Here is a 19,604-nt window from a genome sequence, read left to right as displayed (position 1 = left end):
CTCTTGTGTGCTATTGCTTTTATCTTGTGATCAAAGTCCAATCCCCTTGTAGTGTTTGGCATTGATCTAATGTCCACATATGAGGCAGAACATATGATTTTTGGTCTTTTGGGCCAGGCTAACCTCACTCAGAATGATGTTCTCCAATTCCATCCATTTACCAGCAAATGATAACATTTCATTCTTCTTCATGGCTGCATAAAATTCCATTGTGTATAGATACCACATTTTCTTGATCCATTCGTCAGTAGTGGGGCATCTTGGCTGTTTCCATAACTTGCTAATTATGAATAGTGCTGCAATAAACATGGGTGTGCAGGTGCCTCTGGAGTAACCTGTGTCACAATCTTTTGGGTATATCCCCAAGAGTGGTATTGCTGGATCAAATGGTAGATCGATGTTTAGCTTTTTAAGAAGCCTCCAAATTTTTTTCCAGAGTGGTTGTACTAGTTTACATTCCCACCAGCAGTGTAAGAGGGTTCCTTTTTCCCCACATCCTCGCCAACACTTGTTGTTTGTGGTGTTGCTAATGATGGCTATGCTAACAGGGGTGAGGTGGAATCTTAGTGTGGTTTTAATTTGCATTTCCTTTATTGCTAGAGATGGTGAGCATTTTTTCATGTGTTTTTTGGCCATTTGAATTTCTTCTTTTGAGAAAGTTCTGTTTAGTTCACTTGCCCATTTCTTTATTGGCTCATTAGTTTTGGGAGAATTTAGTTTTTTAAGTTCCCTATATATTCTGGTTATCAGTCCTTTGTCTGATGTGTAGCTAGCAAATATTTTCTCCCACTCTGTGGGTATTCTCTTCAGTTTAGAGACCATTTCTTTTGATGAGAAGAAGCTTTTTAGTTTTATGAAGTCCCATTTATCTATGCTATCTCTTAGTTGCTGTGCTGCTGGGGTTCCATTGAGAAAGTTCTTACCTATACCTACTAACTCCAGAGTATTTCCTACTCTTTCCTGTATCAACTTTAGAATTTGTGGTCTGATATTAAGATCCTTGATCCATTTTGAGTTAGTATTTTTATAGGGTGATATACATGGATCTAGTTTCAGTTTTTTGCAGACTGCTAACCAGTTTTCCCAGCAGTTTTTGTTAAAGAGGCTGCTTTTTCTCCATCATATATCTTTAGCGCCTTTGTCAAAGACAAGTTGGTTATAGTTGTGGGTCCTCTATTCTGTTCCACAAGTCTTCATGTCTGTTTTTGTGCCAGTACCATGCTGTTTTTATTGTTATTGCTTTGTAATAGTTTGAAGTCAGGTATCGTGATACCTCCAGCATTGTTCTTTTGACTGAGTATTGCTTTGGCTATTCATGGCCTCTTGTGTTTCCATATAAATTTAACGGTAGATTTTTCAATCTGTTTAGTGAATGTCATTGGAATTTTAATGGGAATTGCATTAAACATGTAGATTGCTTTTGGGAGTATAGACATTTTTACTATGTTGATTCTACCAATCCATGAGCATGGGAGATCTCTCCACTTTCTATAGTCTTCCTCAATCTCTTTCTTCAGAAGTTTATAGTTTTCCTTGTAGAGGTCATTCACATCTCTTGTTAGGTTTACACCTAGGTATTTGATTTTTTTTTGAGGCTATTGTAAATGGAATTGTTTTCATATATTCTTTTCAGTTTGCTCATTATTAGGGTATAGAAATGCTAATGATTTTTCTATGTTGATTTTATATCCTGCTACCTTGCTGTAGCTATTGATAGTGTCTAGGAGCTTCTGAGTAGAGTTTTTTGGGTCTTTAAGGTATAGGATCATGTCATCTGCAAATAGGGATATTTTGACAGTTTCTTTACCTATTTGTATTCCTTTTATTCCTTCTTTTTGCCTAATTGCTCTGGCTAGGAATTCCTGATTTTAGAGGGAATGGTTTCAGTTTTTCTCCGTTAAATATAATGCTGGCTGTAGGTTCGTCATATATAGCTTTTATAATGTTGAGGTACTTTCCTTCTATTCCTAGTTTTCTTAGAGCTTTTATCATGAAATGGTGTTGGATCTTATCAAAGGCTTTTTTTTGCATCTGTTGAGATGATCAAGTGGTTTTTGTCTTTGCTTCAGTTAATGTGGTTTATTACATTTATTGATTTTTGTATGTTGAACCACCCCTGCATTCCTGGGATGAAGCCTACTTGGTCGTGGTGAATAATCTTTTTGATGTGTTGTTGAATTTGGTTTGCCATTATTTTGTTGAGGATTTTTGCATCAATGTTCATTAAGGAGATTGGCCTATAGTTCTCCTTTTTGGAGGTGTCTTTGCCTGGTTTTGGGATAAGTGTAATACTGGCTTCATAAAATGTGTTAGGCAGTTTTCCTTCCCTTTCTATTTTGTGGAACAGTTTAAGGAGGGTTGGTATCAGTTCTTCTTTAAAGGACTGATAGAATTCAGCAGAGAATCCATCAGGTCCTGGACTTTTCTTTTTGGGGAGACTCTTGATTGCTGCTTCAATTTCATGTTGTGTTATAGATCTATTCAGGTGATTAATTTCCTCTTGGTTCAGTTTTGGATGATCATATGTATCTAGAAATCTGTCCATTTCTTTAAGATTTACAAATTTATTTGAATATAGGTTCTCGAAGTAGTCTCTGATGATTTCCTGGACTTTCATGGTGTTTGTTGTTATCTCCCCTTTTGCATTCCTGATTCTACTAATTTGGGTTTTTTCTCTCCTCATTTTAGTCAGGTTTGCCAGGGGTCTGTCGATCTTGTTTATTTTTTCAAAGAACCAACTTTTTGTTTTATTAATTCTTTGTATGGTATTTTTGGTTTCTATTTTGTTGATTTCAGCTCTTATTTTTATTATTTCTCTCCTATTTGTTTTGGGATTTGCTTGTTCTTGTTTTTCTAGGAGTTTGAGATGTATCATTAGGTCATTGATTTGGGATCTTTCAGTCTTTTTAATATATGCACTCATGGCTATAAACTTTCCTCTCAGAACTGCCTTTGCTGTGTCCCATAAGTCCTGGTAGGTTGTGTTTTCATTTTCATTGACTTCCAGGAACTTTTTAATTTCCTCTTTTATTTCATCAATGATCCATTGTTCATTAAGTAATGAGTTATTCAGTTTCTAGCTGTTTGCATGGTTTTTGTCTTTACTTTTGTTGTTGAGTTCTAGTTTTCTTGTATTGTGATCAGATAGTATGCATGGTATAATTTCTATTTTCTTATATTTGCTGAGTCTTGCTTTGTGCTCCAGGATATGCTCTATTTTGGAGAAGGTTCCATGGTCTGCTGAGAAGAATGTATATTGTGTAGAAGTTGGATGAAATGTTCTGTAGATATCAAGTAGGTCCATTTGATCTATTGAATATTTTAGATCTTGATTTTCTGTATTGATTTTTTGTTTGGATGACTTATCTATTGATGATAATGGGGTGTTAAAGTCTCCCACAACCACTGTGTTGGAGTTAATATATGCTTTTAGGTGTTTCAGGGTATGTTTGATGAAATTGGCTGCATTGACATTGGGTGCATATAGGTTGATAATTGTTATTTTCTTTTGGTCTATTTCCCCTTTTATTAGTATGGAATGTCCTTCTTTATCTCATTTGATCCATGTAGGCTTGAAGTCTACTTTGTCAGAGAAAAGTATTGCTACTCCTGCCTGTTTTTGGGGGCCATTGGCATGGTAAATCTTCTTTCAGCCTTTCATCCTAAGCCTACGCTTATTTCTGTCAGTGAGATGGGTCTCCTATAAGCAACAAATTGTTGGATTTTCCTTTTTAATCCATGTCATCAAACAGTAGATTTTGATGGGTGAATTAAGTCTGTTAACATTAAGCATTAGTACTGATAGGTATGTGGTGATTCCTGTCATTTAGTTGTCTTAGTTGTTTGAAGGTTTGTTTGTGTGTACCTAAGCTGAGGTTATTCTCTACTTTCTTGCTTTTTCTTTTCCTGTAGTTTGGTGCTGCCTGTCCTTTCATGGTTATGTTGGGTTTCACATTCCTGTGTGCAGAATCCCTTGCAGAATCTTTTGTAGTGGTGGCTTTGTGGTCACATATTGTTTTAGTTTCTGCTTATCATGGAAGACTTTTATTGCTCCTTCTATTTTGAATGATAATTTTGCTGGGTAGAGTATCCTGGGATTGAAGTTATTTTCATTCAGTGCCTAGAAGATCTCACCCCACGCTCTTCTTGCTTTTAATGTTTCTGTTCAGAAGTCTGCTGTGATTTTGATGGTTTACATTTGTATGTTATTTGTTTTTTCTCTCTTACAGCCTTCAATATTCTTTCCCTAGTTTCTGAACTTGTTGTTTTAATGATGATATGTCATGGGGTAGTTCTATTTTGATCTGGTCTGTTTGGTTTTCTGGAGGCCTCTTGCACCAGTGAGGGAATAGCTTTCTCTAGATTTGGGAAATTTTCTGTTATTATTTTGTTGAATATATTATGCATTTCTTTTGCTTGCACCTCTTCTCCTTCTTCGATGCCCATGATTCTGAAGTTTGATCTTTTGATGGAGTCGGTGAGTTCTTGCATTTTCTTTTCACAGGTCTTGAATTGTTTAATTAATAGTTCTTCAGTTTTTCCTTTAATTACCATTGCATCTTCGAGTTCTGAGATTCTGTCTTCTGTTTGTTCTCTTCTGCTGGATTGGCCTTCCGTTTTGTTCTGCAATTCTGTTTCGTTCTTTTTTCTGAGGTTTTCCATATCCTGGGTCGTTTCCTCTTTAATGTTGTTTATTTTTGTCCTTAGTTCATTTGTTTCACTTTGGTATTTATACAGTGCTTCTATGGTTTCCTTTATTTCTTCTTTTGCTTTTTCAAATTGTCTATTTTTGTTGTCTTGGAATTTCTTGAGTGTCTCCTGTACATTTTGGTTGACCATACCCAGTATGATCTCTATAAAATTCTCATTGAATACCTGTAGTATTTCTTTTTTTAGATTATTCTTGTGGGCTTCATTGGGTTCTTTGGCATAGTTTATCTTTATTTTGTTGGAGTCTGGATCTGAGTATCTGTTTTCTTCATTTCCCTCTGGTTCCTGTACTAATTTTTTGCTGTGGGGAAACTCGTTTCCCTGTTTCTTCTGTCTTCCCATCATTGCCCTTGGTGTTGTTATTGTCCCTGTACTGTGTGCAATTAAGTACTTGCTGGCTTGTAATAATAGCACCAGTGATATTTACAATGGAAGGGTAAAAGGAGATGGAAAGCAAAGAAGTTAAAGAAAAAGGGAAAAACAAATAAACAAGTAGAAAAAAAAACAAAACAAAGAAACAAAGAAAAAAAGTTTCAAAGGTATAAACAGGGAGAGACAGTGTACTAATCAACCATAAACTTGTGGTCCACATCTTCCCAAGCCATCTGGGTGCAGGTGACTGGTGGCCCGGGGGCCCTCCTGGTTTCTCCGTTCAATGTGAAGTGGAGATGCTCTGCACTGGCTGGAGGTGTGAAGGAGTCAAATTTTGCCTCTTCTTGGTGGTTTTTCCTGTAAGGTGTATCTCCAGCATCTCTCCAAGATTTCACTTTAGGAGGCACGCTTTCTGCTTCCTCCCTCTAGTTCCATCTTGGAATCCTCCAGCTTAAGAGATTTAAATGAATTGAGCATACAAATGGTTTATGGGTAAAAAGTATAGTCTAAAATAAGAATCATTAGTTCATCCACAGAAATCTTCTCCAAGACATTTTACCTAAAGTATCTCCCTTATTTCTCACCACATCCCTGCTAAGGATATAAAGCTCTTCTAGTTTAAATCCTATAGCTCACAGAGAGCAGAGGTGGAGGTCAGCCTGGAATGTCTGATCCCTGGTCCATGGTCTTTCCACTGTATCACCTTGCTTCCCTCCAAGTTCTTAAAAGGAAGGTTAACTTCCACCCAGGCATAACGTAATTCTGTGACCTGCTAAGTGAGGGCCATTAGCCAATGTTGTGCAGACATAGCTCAGACCAGTAAGGTGAGCAACCAAGTATCATTAAGAACATAAAGAGCATTACTGTGTGGCCATTATTTTTGTCAGAAATGATTGGGTGACAGAGGCATGCAAGGTAGGACTCATATGAATGCATTTGGTGCATAAGGCTAATGGCTGTGATGATTTGGATCATGGTTGTCTTGGGTAACTGCTTAGGTCATTGTTGTTTACAGTTGCCTAGGTTATGATGAGGCAGATTTACAAGCCTTATATTGCAACTGGAAGAATAATACTTTCAAAATTCTAAAATTTCCAGAGGCGTCATGTGCTTCCCAGTCCCCTTCCTCTCCTTTCTGGGCATATGAGAATAAACAAAATCCCTGAAAAATAGTATTTCTAGAAATATGAGGAAAAACTTAATTTCTTTCATTTTATATCCAGATGTTTTCCAGCAGGAAGGAAAATCTCCATAGAATGGAAGGATCCCAAACAAATAAAATTTCTAAAGAATTCTCCTTTTAGCAGATCGCATTGTATTATTTGCAAGCTAGCTGGTGGCTAAAAGATGCTTTGAGTTTGTACAGTCAATTCAAAATATTTCTTAGGGATAAGGAGACACATTTATAGTCTATCAACGAGTATTTTTCTCCATCATCTTTAATGTAGGATTTTAGTAATCAAAGCAACAAACAGAATTTAATAAGATCTTGGACTAGGAAGTGTGAAGATGCTAAAATGAATGTGTCTTGGTCATTGACATGTGCAGCCTTGCAAATTAGGAAAATAGTCTAAGATAATAAACTTGTAGTAAAAGTTAAAACATGATAAATTCCAGAAGAGCAACAAGCAAAGTTCAGAGGGAGAATAAGGTCATCTCTGCCTAGGGGACCAGGGCAGACTGAGGAGGAGGTGGCTAAGAGATAGGCAGGCTTTGGGCAGACTGAGAGTGGGGTAGAATCTCCAGGGAAAGGGAAGAGCAGAGGCCAAGCCTTGGGGTTCACAGGGTGGAGGGTAGGTGCAGAGGAAAGGGGAGATCAGGCTGGCTGGGACCCCAGGAAAGCGAGTCCTGGATGTGCTGTCATCCTCCTCACTCCTCACCACACTCCTAGTTTCTGGCACAGTGCCTTTCTCAGGGGGCTCCAGGATATTTATGAACTCAATAAAGGAGAATGAAGTTTGGTGGTGGCACATTCTTTGGTTGAATTCACTTTTTGGGTAAGTTGGTGCATTTATCACCTAGTACGATAAAAGCCTGCTTTTCCAACTGCTCATTGCTTGTCCAAAAAAAAAAAATCATCTAAAAAGGAAAAATCATAGAAAAAATGGCATTTAGGCCTTAATTTTTTTTATTTTATCTTAGCATAAATAAATGTACTTTTATTCACCAGCTCAGCTCTTTTTATTTTATTGTATAGGGCTTTCTTCTTTGAGAAAGGGCCCAGAGTTGAAGAACTCTCCAGTCATTTTGCACAAACCACACCCTGTAATTTAATACCTATAATTTCCAGCTTGGGTTCTTTTAACCCAGGAGGCAAACTTAGACACCTGTGAAGCAATCTGAATGCAGAAGCATTTTGGGGTTTTAATATTTTGCTTACTTGTACAGTTGTCTTGCAGTCATGTCATTGAACCACAATTCTTTCCACAACTGCTGTTACCAATTCTTAGTTATATAAATAGTCTTCTTTATCTGAACTCATGTTTCATCATGGTATATAATATTGAGTCAAGGAAATTTGGAATAAGGAGTCTGAGAACTGCCACAACTGATTCTTGATAAAAGGGAGCAGAAACTAGAGTGGTCTCCTCTCCAAGACTGTGGCAGTGCTGAGGGCCATGGCTGTGTGTCTGCCTGAGGAACCAGGGAGCATCTATTTATGTATTTATTTAATTAATGATTTCATAGCACATAATAGTTGTACAGGGGGATGCATCATGATATGTAAGCATATACTTACAATATATCTTAGTGAGATTTACCCCCTCCATCATACTCTGTCTTTTCCTCTCCTTCCCTTCTTAGAATAATTTCAACAGATTTTATTCTTCTATTTTCATATGTGAATATAAAACACATCCCCCATAAGCTCCCTCATTCCCCCTTTCCTTGTGCCCAGCCCCCTCCCACTGGTACTCATCCCTGGAAAAGATTTATTTTTCCTTCCTGCCCTTCATTTAAAAAAAATTAAGTGTATATTGGTAGTCCAAGGGTGTTTTGCCTTGGTACTTCAGGTCTGTATAAATCATGCTTTTATCAAATTAACCCCTGCTCCCCTGCCCCATTACTTACTCATTCTCTATCACCATGCTCCCCTAATATTCAACAGCTTACAGTACAGTGCATTGTATTATATTCATATATAGATGCGTTTCAATTTTTTTCTCTAACATTTTCTTTCTTCCACCTCCTATAGCCCCCTCAGACAGGCTCACCAATACAATTTTGTTTAAGATGCCCAGAGCGCATCTTGAATGGAGACTAACTCCAGTTAACCTCAGAGATCAGAGAGCTTTCAGGGCTCTATTACTCTTCTTCCCATCATGGTGCATGGAAGCTTCAGCTGTGTGGCGTACAAACTGGACAGAAAGCCTGTCTGCCTTGGAGTCTGCCTGGTGTGCCTCCCCTAGAAATGCCATGGGGATGCTACTCAAACACATCTATTTCCCACAGTATCCCACAGGGTGGCCCCACTGCTGGCTCTAGGAGTGAAGCTCCAGGGTGTGTAATTGTTTTAGCATAAATCAGTCCAAACTGGGGAGGAAGGCTCTAGGGGATTGTCGAACAGTGTTTGGCATGTTGCTAATACGTATTAAATAACTCACAATAAAAATGGACATGGCTTTCTGCTACACTAGGCAGATTGCTTGACTCTTTGGGAGTTGACTACTTGGAGGGAAAAAAATGAAGGCTTCCAAGACTTTAGCTGGTGTTGTAGCAACATTCATTTTTCCATTGTCAAGGTGACTAGTTCCCTGAAGGAAGGAAGGGAAGACATGCCTACCTGAGCATCCAAAGCCAATGCCCCAAACCCTGATCCTGAGGGACCTTTAACAGGAAGAGGACCTAGGGAGGGAGGGATCAGGAGCCAGCTGTTCTGTCCTGGCCACATAACCTAAAAAAAATCATTTGATCCCAAAGGTCTAAATGTTTTCTCTTTCCTGTAAAATGAGGGTAAACCGAAAGCATTTGCGAAAGTCAAAAGCCAAGTGTTGTGCACTGTTCCTGACATACAAGGCCCTGGGATTTCTTAAGGTATTAATCATCCAGTTTATTCAGGAGCAAGAACCATGCATGCATCGTTCTCCTTAACCTCTTCTAATTTGAAGGGACTGAGGATGATATGACTATCATAGATATCATATCCTAGATCTAGCCACCAGGGTTGTTTAACGCTTCTGTCCTTCGAAATGGTCCCATTCTGCAAGTCTAGCCTTGGGACATGAAGACCATTATCTGGAAGAATATGGTGACTGAAGGAGCTGAAGTAACTGAGATTCCCCAGCCCCATCTTCTTACTATTCTAAGAATTTTTAAGGATCCTTTTAGCCCAAACTACCCTCTACTCTAGTCTTCCTCAAGTGCCCCATCACTGAGTAGATGTTTAGCGCCTCCCACTATGGAACAAGAGTGGTCTTTCAGTGACTCCTATGAACCTATCAAGTCAGGAAGTCAGGTGGTAAAGCCCGCATGTCAGGGATCCAGGTCCATTTGCCTTCGGGAACCCTGGGCTTTGTGAATTGCTGGAAGTTTCCTGTGCTGCCTATTATGGAGAAGATGGAACAAGCTAATGACTGAGTGAGCTGTGAGTGTTCCATTACCATTTGCACAATGCCACCACCATTAAAACTAGCCACAGAAAAGCAAAGAGCTGGCAAATGAAGAAATGATTTCTTTCAAATAAATGGATGGTGTTTCAGCTGATCGGGAACAAGGGAACCTGTATTTCTTCCTGGTTAGCAGTGGCTTGGGCCCAGCAAAATGTTTAGAATGTGGTTCTGGAAGGTGTATAAAGGAAGGATTTCTTTAGAGCCACCTTTGAGACCTGGGCGCTGGGTAGGAACTGGAGATCATGGCCAGAGGATGGAGCTCTGAGGGCTGGCATGGTTGGGAGGGCCTGGGGCTGCAGGGACTGGATGGCACTGCCATCTGGCTTCAGTTTCATGGCCTTTGGAAAGTAAGTTGGTGTTCTGAAGGCAAGGCAACAGGGATCCCAGTGCCAGGGAACAGAGTAAATGAGAACTTGTCTCTAAGCCACAGATTCTGGAATTTCCCATAATTAACATTCCAGCTGAACATTGAAAAGGCCCAGGCCTTTGGTAGGCCTATAAATGAAAACAGGATAAAGTATTTAGAGTCTAGTTATGAGGGTAATGATATGGGAAACCACTGAGCTTGTTATTTCTGAACTGTGACTCAGTTTTTGCATCTGTAGAGTGGCAACAGATTCAGTAATTTAAAAATCATTAGTTCTGTCGGGGATCTAGTGTAATTCTTTTATTTTAGAGAATAGGGTCCTGAAGCTCGAAAGCCGAACTTTGTTACTCTAATAAAATTGATATTAACAAGACTATTGACTATGCTGAGTATCTTAAGTATATGAATTCATTTGAGCCTCACAAATTCCTTCTGAATAGTTATTTCTATTATCTGTACTTTACAGAAAACCAAGACTTATGGAAGGTGGGCATTTTGCCCATAGTCACACAGCTAATTATGGGCACAACTTGGAATTCAAACCAAGTTTGGCAGACTCTAGATTCACTTAGAAAAGTGACTCATAGCAACTCATATGAAATCTTTATTTTTTTTATTTTCCAAGGGCCTACAGACTCATAAAGGTGAAGTGTACGAGAGATAATGATGTTTCTTTAAACAATCCTTATCTCTCCAATGTTCAGCAGAAATAAGAACAGAAGAAGTATGAGAGAGAAAGGAAGAGGGAGAAGGAGAAGGAGAGGGGGAGAGAGAGGGAGAGAGAAAGAAAGAGAGGTGGGGGGAGAGAGAGGGAGAGAGAGAGAGAGAGCTGAGTGGGTGTCAGAGAATGTACTAAGTTCTATACCTGGATTAGGTTACTAGATTAACCTCTCTTTAACCTGTTAAAAATTATTCTGACATTTGTTAAAGATGTTAAGTCAGACTTGATCTGTGAGAGGTATGGCAATAGGTAAAGAGACTCTTGCAGTGGAGACTTTCTGTGGGAGAGAAAGAATGAATGTTATACTGACTCCAACAAGCACAAGTGGAGATTTAAAATCAAGGAGCAGGGTAAGTAAGGGTAGTCATTGTATAGAAAATTACTAAGCGAGAGCATCAAAGATAAGGGGGTTTCTGGTTAAACCAACTTGACAGGATTATTGCTGAAGCATGCCAGAGTGATCAGATACCAACGGGGGAATGCTGTTAAACTGACAGTATTCTTGCTTAAAATGGGTTCTACAAAGTCAGGGAGGGAAGCCCAAGATGGGGTGCAATCAAGCAAAGGACTCAGATGAGGCTGACTACAATTTTGGACAAAGGAGTCTTTGTCAAACTCTATGAGGTGAGTGATATTATTCCTCTGTTACAGATTAGTAAACTGAGGAACAGCAGTGAGTCAAGGTCACAGTTATTAAATGGTGGAGTCAGGATTTGAACCCACCCCTATGCTGTGCATATCTCTCTTACTGATGTATCCTTCCACACACTTACCATATAATGTGTTGGGAGAGTCATTTTCTTGCATTTAAGTGTTTGGAGGAGAGATAGTGCATCTATTCTTTGGGTATCATTTGAGCTTTAATCTCCCAATTCTTGACTGTTGACCCATGAGGAGCTATTTGTTTAGGTTGAATGGATTGACCTGGCTGCAGCTCACCCTTGTCCTTTTCTCTCCATAATTAGAAGGGAACCCTTTCTGCCATTAGGCTCTGCTTTTTGCTTTGATAGATTATTTTGGAAGTCATATTGCAGATGGGAGAAGCATTAGGGTTTATAAAATAATGGTATTCATTGGTGTCGAGTAGTATAGAATGAAATTAAAGGAGAAGCTCCTTTCCACATGATCTCATGTCTAAGATCTAAATTATTTATTTGAGGAATTAATCAGTTTGGATTTTAAAAGTTAAGGTAGGGTGAATTTTTTCTTCTTCTGCCTCTAATGGATAATTTGAGGGAATTGGCTTTTATATTATTAAGATAAAACATGAGCTTTGCAGAGTTGCATCTGAGCTTATTGCCTAGGGGGTGCATAGGAAAAACATTCTGTGATGGTATTGGATCCCCAGGTGCTGAGTCTGGAGCCACCTATGGACAATTCTTTTTGTGTATTACTTAATGCTAAGCCCTGCACAACTGGACACCGCACAGAGAGATAGGCAGAAATATTTACATTACACCTGATGCCTAAGCAAATCCATCAGTTCACTCCAGGGGCTTACCAATGTCTTTAGCATCTTTTATCAGATCTCTCAATATGTAAGAGAGATCAAGGCAGAGCTACCATGGTTGAATTAGGGGCTGGGGACCAGTGCTCTTCTTGTGTCCTCTGCTTTATCTCCCATGAGCCGAGGTCCCTGCAGCTACTCTGTCAAACTGAAGAAACTGGGAAGCATAATTGGAATGTCACTTAGTCTCCTCCCAAGTCAGAAACAAATGGCAGCAGTCCTCAAGTACATAGTTATTTATTCAATTTCTGTTTATTATGGATAACATTATTTCAAGATATTAATAGTTAAAAAAACAAAACAATAGACAATTGTCCTTATTCCACGAAAGATGCATTTTTCTAAGCCCATCTTCCTAGAATTATCATTAAAAGAAATATATTGGTCAGATCAAATCAATAACCACTTGTGTAAGTCCTATAAACCTGGGAGAACAAAATTCAACATGACATGAAAACTTATATTCTAAGTTATGATATGATTATTAATCTAAGTTTTCTGAATGGTCTAAGCCTTAGGTAGATAGAGACTCTCCAAGACTAGATTAAAATAACCTTGTCGTCTCAGATTTCTCCTCCTACTGGAACCATAACACCTAAGCCATATATACATCACAAAGATAGGTCACGCTATGATTTCAGCTAAAGATTTGGAATCAGCCATAGCTCACTTTCTTCTCACAAACAACTCGGAGGACATGTCAATCATGAATCTAAGCTGCTGATTACCTTTGTAAGTAACCAAAATAGATCATGGCAAACTGTAGAGTATTATGAAGTTAAATCTGAACTTTTCTGGCAATATCTATTATATTCATATCTAATGGAAGGAAAATTAGACTCTTCTGAAATAAGAGAGGTAGGAAAGATGACATATATGTCTTTTAGGTTATAAGTACATTGGGTCATAGCAAAGAATTCTCTGTGTCCACCAAATCCCATTCATTTGTCTTTCAGCAACTTTGTAGTTAGGTGGCACCATGCCACTGAGTTATGGTCAATAGATGTTGGCATAAGTGATATGTATCATTTTATGTCCTGGCCCATAAAATATCCTTCATGGTGTCTCCTCCTGTATTTTCTGAATGATGGAGAGGACTCTGAGGAGGTTGGAGTTAAGAGGATAGAAGGTGTGCGGGTGTCTGAAAGACTATGTTGAACAAAGTTTCTTCTACAAACTACTGGACTATGAAATTAGTGATAATCAACATTTCTTGTGCTGGACCAATGAAGTTTGAGGAATGCTTCTTGTAGGAATTAGCCTACCTTAATATGGAAGCACAATGACTGAAAACATAAGAATTAGTGTCAGACAATTCTTGGTTCTATACAAAGTTTTCCACTTACCAGCTATGTGATCTTGCACAAATTACTTAACCTCTCAGAGTTTCAACTTCATTTGTAAAATGGGAATATAGTAACACTTACCTCATAAGATTAGGGGAGAACGCTATGAAAACATATGTGTATGGTGTCTGTTACATAGCAGGTGTAGCAAGATTACAAAGTTACTCACACAATCCAGTTGTGCAAAGAAAATGTAGTTCCTTTATTTCTCTATAACTGATTGAATTTTCTTCAAGATCCTACAGCCCTGGGATAGCAGGGAGACAAATGTGAACTTTAAATGAGTCAATTAACAGTATGTTGGCCTTCTTGTGGTTTAAAACAGTACCTTTCAGGTAACAATCAGACTTTCTGAGTTCTCCCTCTCAAGGTAGTTGATGGGTGAGTTTTCCATCCCGATGGCAATGGGGAATGACCCTGGAGGTCTTTGGGCAGGCCTTTGACTCTTCTCTGAGTGCTCACTGCCTTTGCTGGATTATGTCCTGTGTCTTTAGTGCTTGCCCAGCTGGCATCTGCTGCTGGAAACTTGAGTCCTTTTCTCTCTCAGCTTACTAAGGGCTTGGCAGGCCTCTTTTGACCCAGAAGATGCTGCTTTGCCTTCTGAGTTTGACTTGTGACTACTGCTTGCTTCCTGGCCTTGGACATGGGGCTGCTTAGCTCCATTGTGATGCCCCTTGTGGGAATCTGACCATCCACAAGTCAATTACTTTCCAGTTCCTTCTACAAAGTACCCAGGAATTTCTAAGTACTTTTTGTACAACAAACTAGACTCCAGCAAACCCACACAGGCCTTTTAGCCTGTCCATAACTTGTCTTCAATGTGACCTGCATGTTGGTCTTCTGCATGGTGTCTTTTCTCAGATACTCATACAAGGACCAGGGCTTCTTTGCTTCTGTTATTTATGGCCAGCAGACTCTAAAATGATTCTTATCTCAATGTACTGCTGTTCATGCCCTTGTATCACATTTTCCCCTTGAGTTTGGGTGGGACCCAAGATTACTTCTAACCAGTAGAATACAACAAAATGCATGCAGCATCACTCATGTGATTCTGTTATATAAGATTCTATCTTACTAGCAGGGTTGTACTAGAAAATTACTTGCTGCCTTGATGAAGTGGCCTTGGAAAAACCAACGTGGCAAGGAACTGCAGGTGACCTTTAGGAACTGAGGGTGACCTCTAGGATCTCAGGGATGTTAATAGCCAGTGGCTAGTAGGAAGCCAGCACCCTCAGTTTTATAGGAAATGAAAACTGCCAACAACCTGAGTAAGTTTGGAAGTGGATTCTTCTCCAATCAAGCCTCCAGATGAGAATGCAGCCCAACTGCCATCTTGATTGCAATCTCGAGAGATCTTACACAGAGGATCCAACTAATCTAATCCATAGAAACTGTGAAATAGTAAATGTATATTATTGTAAGCTGTTAAGGGTGTGGTAAATTGTTGTGTAGCAATACACTTTGATTAAGATATAATAATTCATTATTTTCCCCTTGTGCTGTATGCTTCCCACAATCCACTGGGACCAGAAAGAAATACTTCCATTTTCCTCTTCCAATCCTCCTAACCACATACAAATAATAACTTATTGCTGCTGGAAGTGGCATTCATTCTCTTCTTTTGGGTACAACATGTGGAATGGCTGCCATTAAGCATAATTTAGAGGAAGAGGAAGGAACATACAGAGAATTAATACTTTAAAATATAATCTTCATTATGAAAATAGTTTTATTTAGTTTTCTTTCCTTTAGAGTCAGTTGTCTGAGCCTCATTGTTTTTCCAAGTCAGGAAGTTGTAGAAATCATCTCTAGTGCTAATTTTCTTTTGGTTTGCTCTATCTCAAAATTTTCCTGGTTCAAGGAAGGACATTAGGGCTGGTAGCTTACATACTTAAAGATGCAAATACAGTTTGATACAAATGTTCAAAGAGAATGGATTTCCATGGGATCAAGATAAATAGCTGTTCAGTGAGGATCCATGGAAGGAGCTGGAAGGAGAGATATGAAGTCCATATATTCTCATTTTATGGAAAAGGATACTGAGGCCTAAGGAGGTGAAATGACGTACAAAAAGTTAGTATGTTAGTTATATCAAAGCTGGAACAAAAATATGAATATTCCAACTTGTAGTCTATGCACTAGTTATCTGAAGATATGTACAAATTGAAAATCAATATGTAATAGAACATTGTTAATTAAGCAAGCTTTGCCAGTGGGTTCTTTCTTAGATCCACTTCCTTGAAATCTCTTTCTTTTCTGCCGATAAGCAATGAATCTTTCTAGATGAAGTCAAAGAAAAGCCACTTTCCTCTGACTTGCCAAATGGTAATATCTGTAGAAAAATGCCCTACCACAGCCCAGGGAGTGAGGTATAGAGAATTTACACATTCTGAGTTCCAGTTGGGGTTGTCTGGATCTGGCCAGAGCCTGCTGTCCTTGGTTGGGGACAGAATTTTAAACCACGGTTTTATGTGCTATCTCTTTTTTCTTTCCCTTTCTCTCTTTTCTTCATAAGAAGGAGAAATTTGTCTCCCCCTCATCCTTTTCGTCTTGGATTTTAGACAAAGCACCAGAAGTATGAATACAACTTTGTGAAAATGAATGAGAGTTGAAAAATTCTTTCATTATTTCATTTCAGTTTTCAGAGATGTTTTTCACTCCTAGAATTAGCAAATGACCTTTTTGAAGCATGTCATTATCTCATTCCTAATTCTCATAGGTGTGCTCCCTGCTGACGAGTAGCTTGAGACACTGTTAACCTTTGCTTCGTTTTATTCTTTTCCAATCCTGGGAAAGCAGTCAGTTTGTGACATCAAGCATGGCAGAGCACATTTCAATTTTGTGGGAGCCACATTTCAGTTTTGTAGCATGGTGGGTAAGGACTTTGATTGTGGAATCAAACAGACCTGAGTCCAGAGCTCTGTGATTTGGGGCAGGTTATTTAACTTACCTGAGTCCTGGTCTCCTTGTATGTAATGTGGGGAGACAGTAGTTCCAGTGCGTACAGGTGTCGTGAACATTAAATGGACTAAGAATATAGCACACCTGTCCTTGGTGCATCATGAGTGCAAGTGTCACACGTAGGACACTTTATTGGAATGGCTGAGCATATGTGACTTATCCACATTCCCAGTAGCATTGGAACCTGGCTCACCATTGAAGTCCTAACACCCTATTTTATGCCTACTACATAGAAGATTCTCAGAATGTCTTTTGTGAATGAATGATGAACAGATGATCAAAAATTGGTAACTGTTATTAGTGTTCCCCTTCACTTGGGCAGCACATCAGCAGATAATATATATTATCTTGTGTCCCATAAGCACATTCAGGCTTGGCCTGACAGCGTTGTGGGTATCAGTTGCTTCCAGGCTTCCTACCTTAGACTTATTTAGTTCAAGTTTAGGAATTTGGAAGGGCATTCTTTCATAACCTTGCATTGACTGGAATTTATAGAAAATTCTTTTTTTTTTTTTCCCTGAGACAAATCTGACTATGTAGACTAGGCTAGCCTTGAACTTATGATCTTCCTGTTTTACCCTTCTGAGTGCTGGGATTCTAGACATCATTATCACTCCCAGTTGAGTTTATAGAAAATTCAAACAGCCTGAAAATTAAAAAACAATATGTGAAGATGAGTTAGAAAGGGCAAAGATAATCTGGCTAGAAAAAGAAGTTTCATATAACTTAGCTCTCAAAATTCAAAACCCAACACGAGCCCCTCATGAGTTCAATAATTTCCAAGGAAACTGAGGCTTTTAATGTTCCTGTTCCATTATAGATAATTTCCTTCTCATAGGAAGCCTCTAACAGCAGTTGAGATAGAAATAAAAATAGTCGGAGAAGAGAGAGTGGGAGAAATAAAAAAGGAACACAATGTGGAGATAAGATAGAACCCCAGGAGATGAGTGCTTTGTAAACAAGTTTTCTCTAGATGGTCGTTGGATTTGTTTTCTCATCTGTAGGGCCCAGCTCAAACCTTGGACACCTGAGGTGCTGAGCCCACATTTGTTGGGTGAAAGGGTGACTGTGAGGTGAAATGGGAGGGGCAGGAGCTGGAGTGCAGAAAGCTAGGACAGGGGAAGCTACAATGAGCAGGCGTGTACTGCCTGAGCCAAAGAACAGAATGAGGAAAACGAGTGTTTGGAAGGAAAGAAGTGAAGCAGAATAAGAAGCTGTTTTCCAATACTCACTTTTGCTCTTCTGAAGAATAGCAGCAAGGGAAAAATAACAAGAGCAGAGAGGTCTGCTAGGCACCGAAGGCAGATGTGGGTGGTAATTAATCCATGTTTCTTTCTCTCTCAGACTGTTGGACCTCAAGTCTGATTCTCCTTTGCCTCTTCCTATTTGTGTCTGTTTCAATTTGCCTCTCCCACCAGACCATAAGCAACTCAAGGGCAGACAATGTACTTTACTCCTTTTTGCATCTACCCCCAGACCGTTGGGTGCTGGCCCCTTTGTTGCCTAATGCATTGAATTGGCAAGAGCAGTTCATACCTGTTAGTGGCTATAACCACATAAAGAAACTCCACTTCTCCATCACAGTGAGACACTGATTATCCCTCCTCTCTCTTCCCATTTGGGATATACACAATAAGGAAGAGAATACTGAATTAAAGGAGAGAATTTTAATACTTTCACCCATGATTTTTTTAGGAATCATTGGAAGAATTTAATAAAAAATTTTACTACCTTACATGTCTCCATTCTTATGGTTGCTAAAGGGAAAACATCTCTAACCGAGACAAAGGATACTTGGAAACAAGTACTAGTGTTTTATTATAATTTGGTAGTTCTTATCTCAGATTAAGTCACTGCATATGTATAAAGCAATCAAATTTCTTCCAACTGTGAAGTCCTATCTGTTACAGTTCTATGTTAAAAATAGTTAAAGCCATGTCCAGGGATATGGTTAGAACATTGAAAAAAATAGAATACACAGAATATAAAGGTTATGGAGAGAGAGAAAGAAAATGAGAAGAGATGGACAGAAAAACAGGAGCAAAATAAATCATCTAGTGGAGACTAAACTAGACCAGCATTATTACTTCTTTTTTGGTGGTATTGAGGGCTGAACTCAGGGCTTCACACTTGCTAGGTAGGTGCTCTACTGCTTGAGTCAGCCTCTCAGTCCTTTTTACTCTTTTTTCTTTCTTTTTTTTTTGAGATAGGGTCTCACTTTTTGCTCAGGTCGCCTTGGACAGCAATCCTCCTATTTTACATTTCCTGATGTAGCTGGGATGACAGTCATGTGCTACCATGCCCAGTTTTTTTTCCCATTGAAATGGGGTCTGGCATTTCAGACTGACCTGGAACCACACTCCTCCTGATTTCAGCCTCCCAAGCAGCTAGGATTACAGGCATAAACTACAGGAGGCCCAATTGTATTGCTAGTACTTTTGATATAGGTGATAGTCAAAGCTACACTTCTTTAGCAGAAGGTCAGAAGATGAGGTTTAAGATAGTAAAAGTTACAAGTTGGCCTTGGGAAAAGTGTATCATATAATTGTATGGAGGACCAGATTCTGGGTTTTGCTGGGTCATAGAGTCCCTTTTAATAATCTGTTGAAAGCTAGTGGATCTTTTCCCCATAAAAATGCATAAGTATCCCAAACTTTGGTATGTAATTTCAGGGGTTCACAGATTCCTTACAGGCCCTTCATTAACCCTGTGAAAGATCCCTTTTCTGCTAGATAAGTTCCCAGTATTCCTTACATCTTGTCCAAGAGTTGCCATTTACCCCAGAGCAGATGAGGTACAAATGCTCCACATCTGTGGATCCAGGTTATCTGGTGTCTCTGCTCTGTAGTTTTGGTGCAGACAGTTGGCTTTCCAGACACTGGAACTGCTGCACTAGCAAACGTTTGGCTGTGACAGTCTGAAACAGTTTTCTCCAAATGCTTTATGGACACATGACGAAGGAACCCAACCAAACACAAATGGTTTACACAAGTCTGTCAAGGGACATGTT

The sequence above is a fragment of the Castor canadensis genome, chromosome 7 (assembly GCF_047511655.1).
Source record: "Castor canadensis chromosome 7, mCasCan1.hap1v2, whole genome shotgun sequence".
In the NCBI taxonomy this organism is placed as follows: Eukaryota; Metazoa; Chordata; class Mammalia; order Rodentia; family Castoridae; genus Castor; species Castor canadensis.
Note: the sequence above shows the minus strand (reverse complement) of the source record.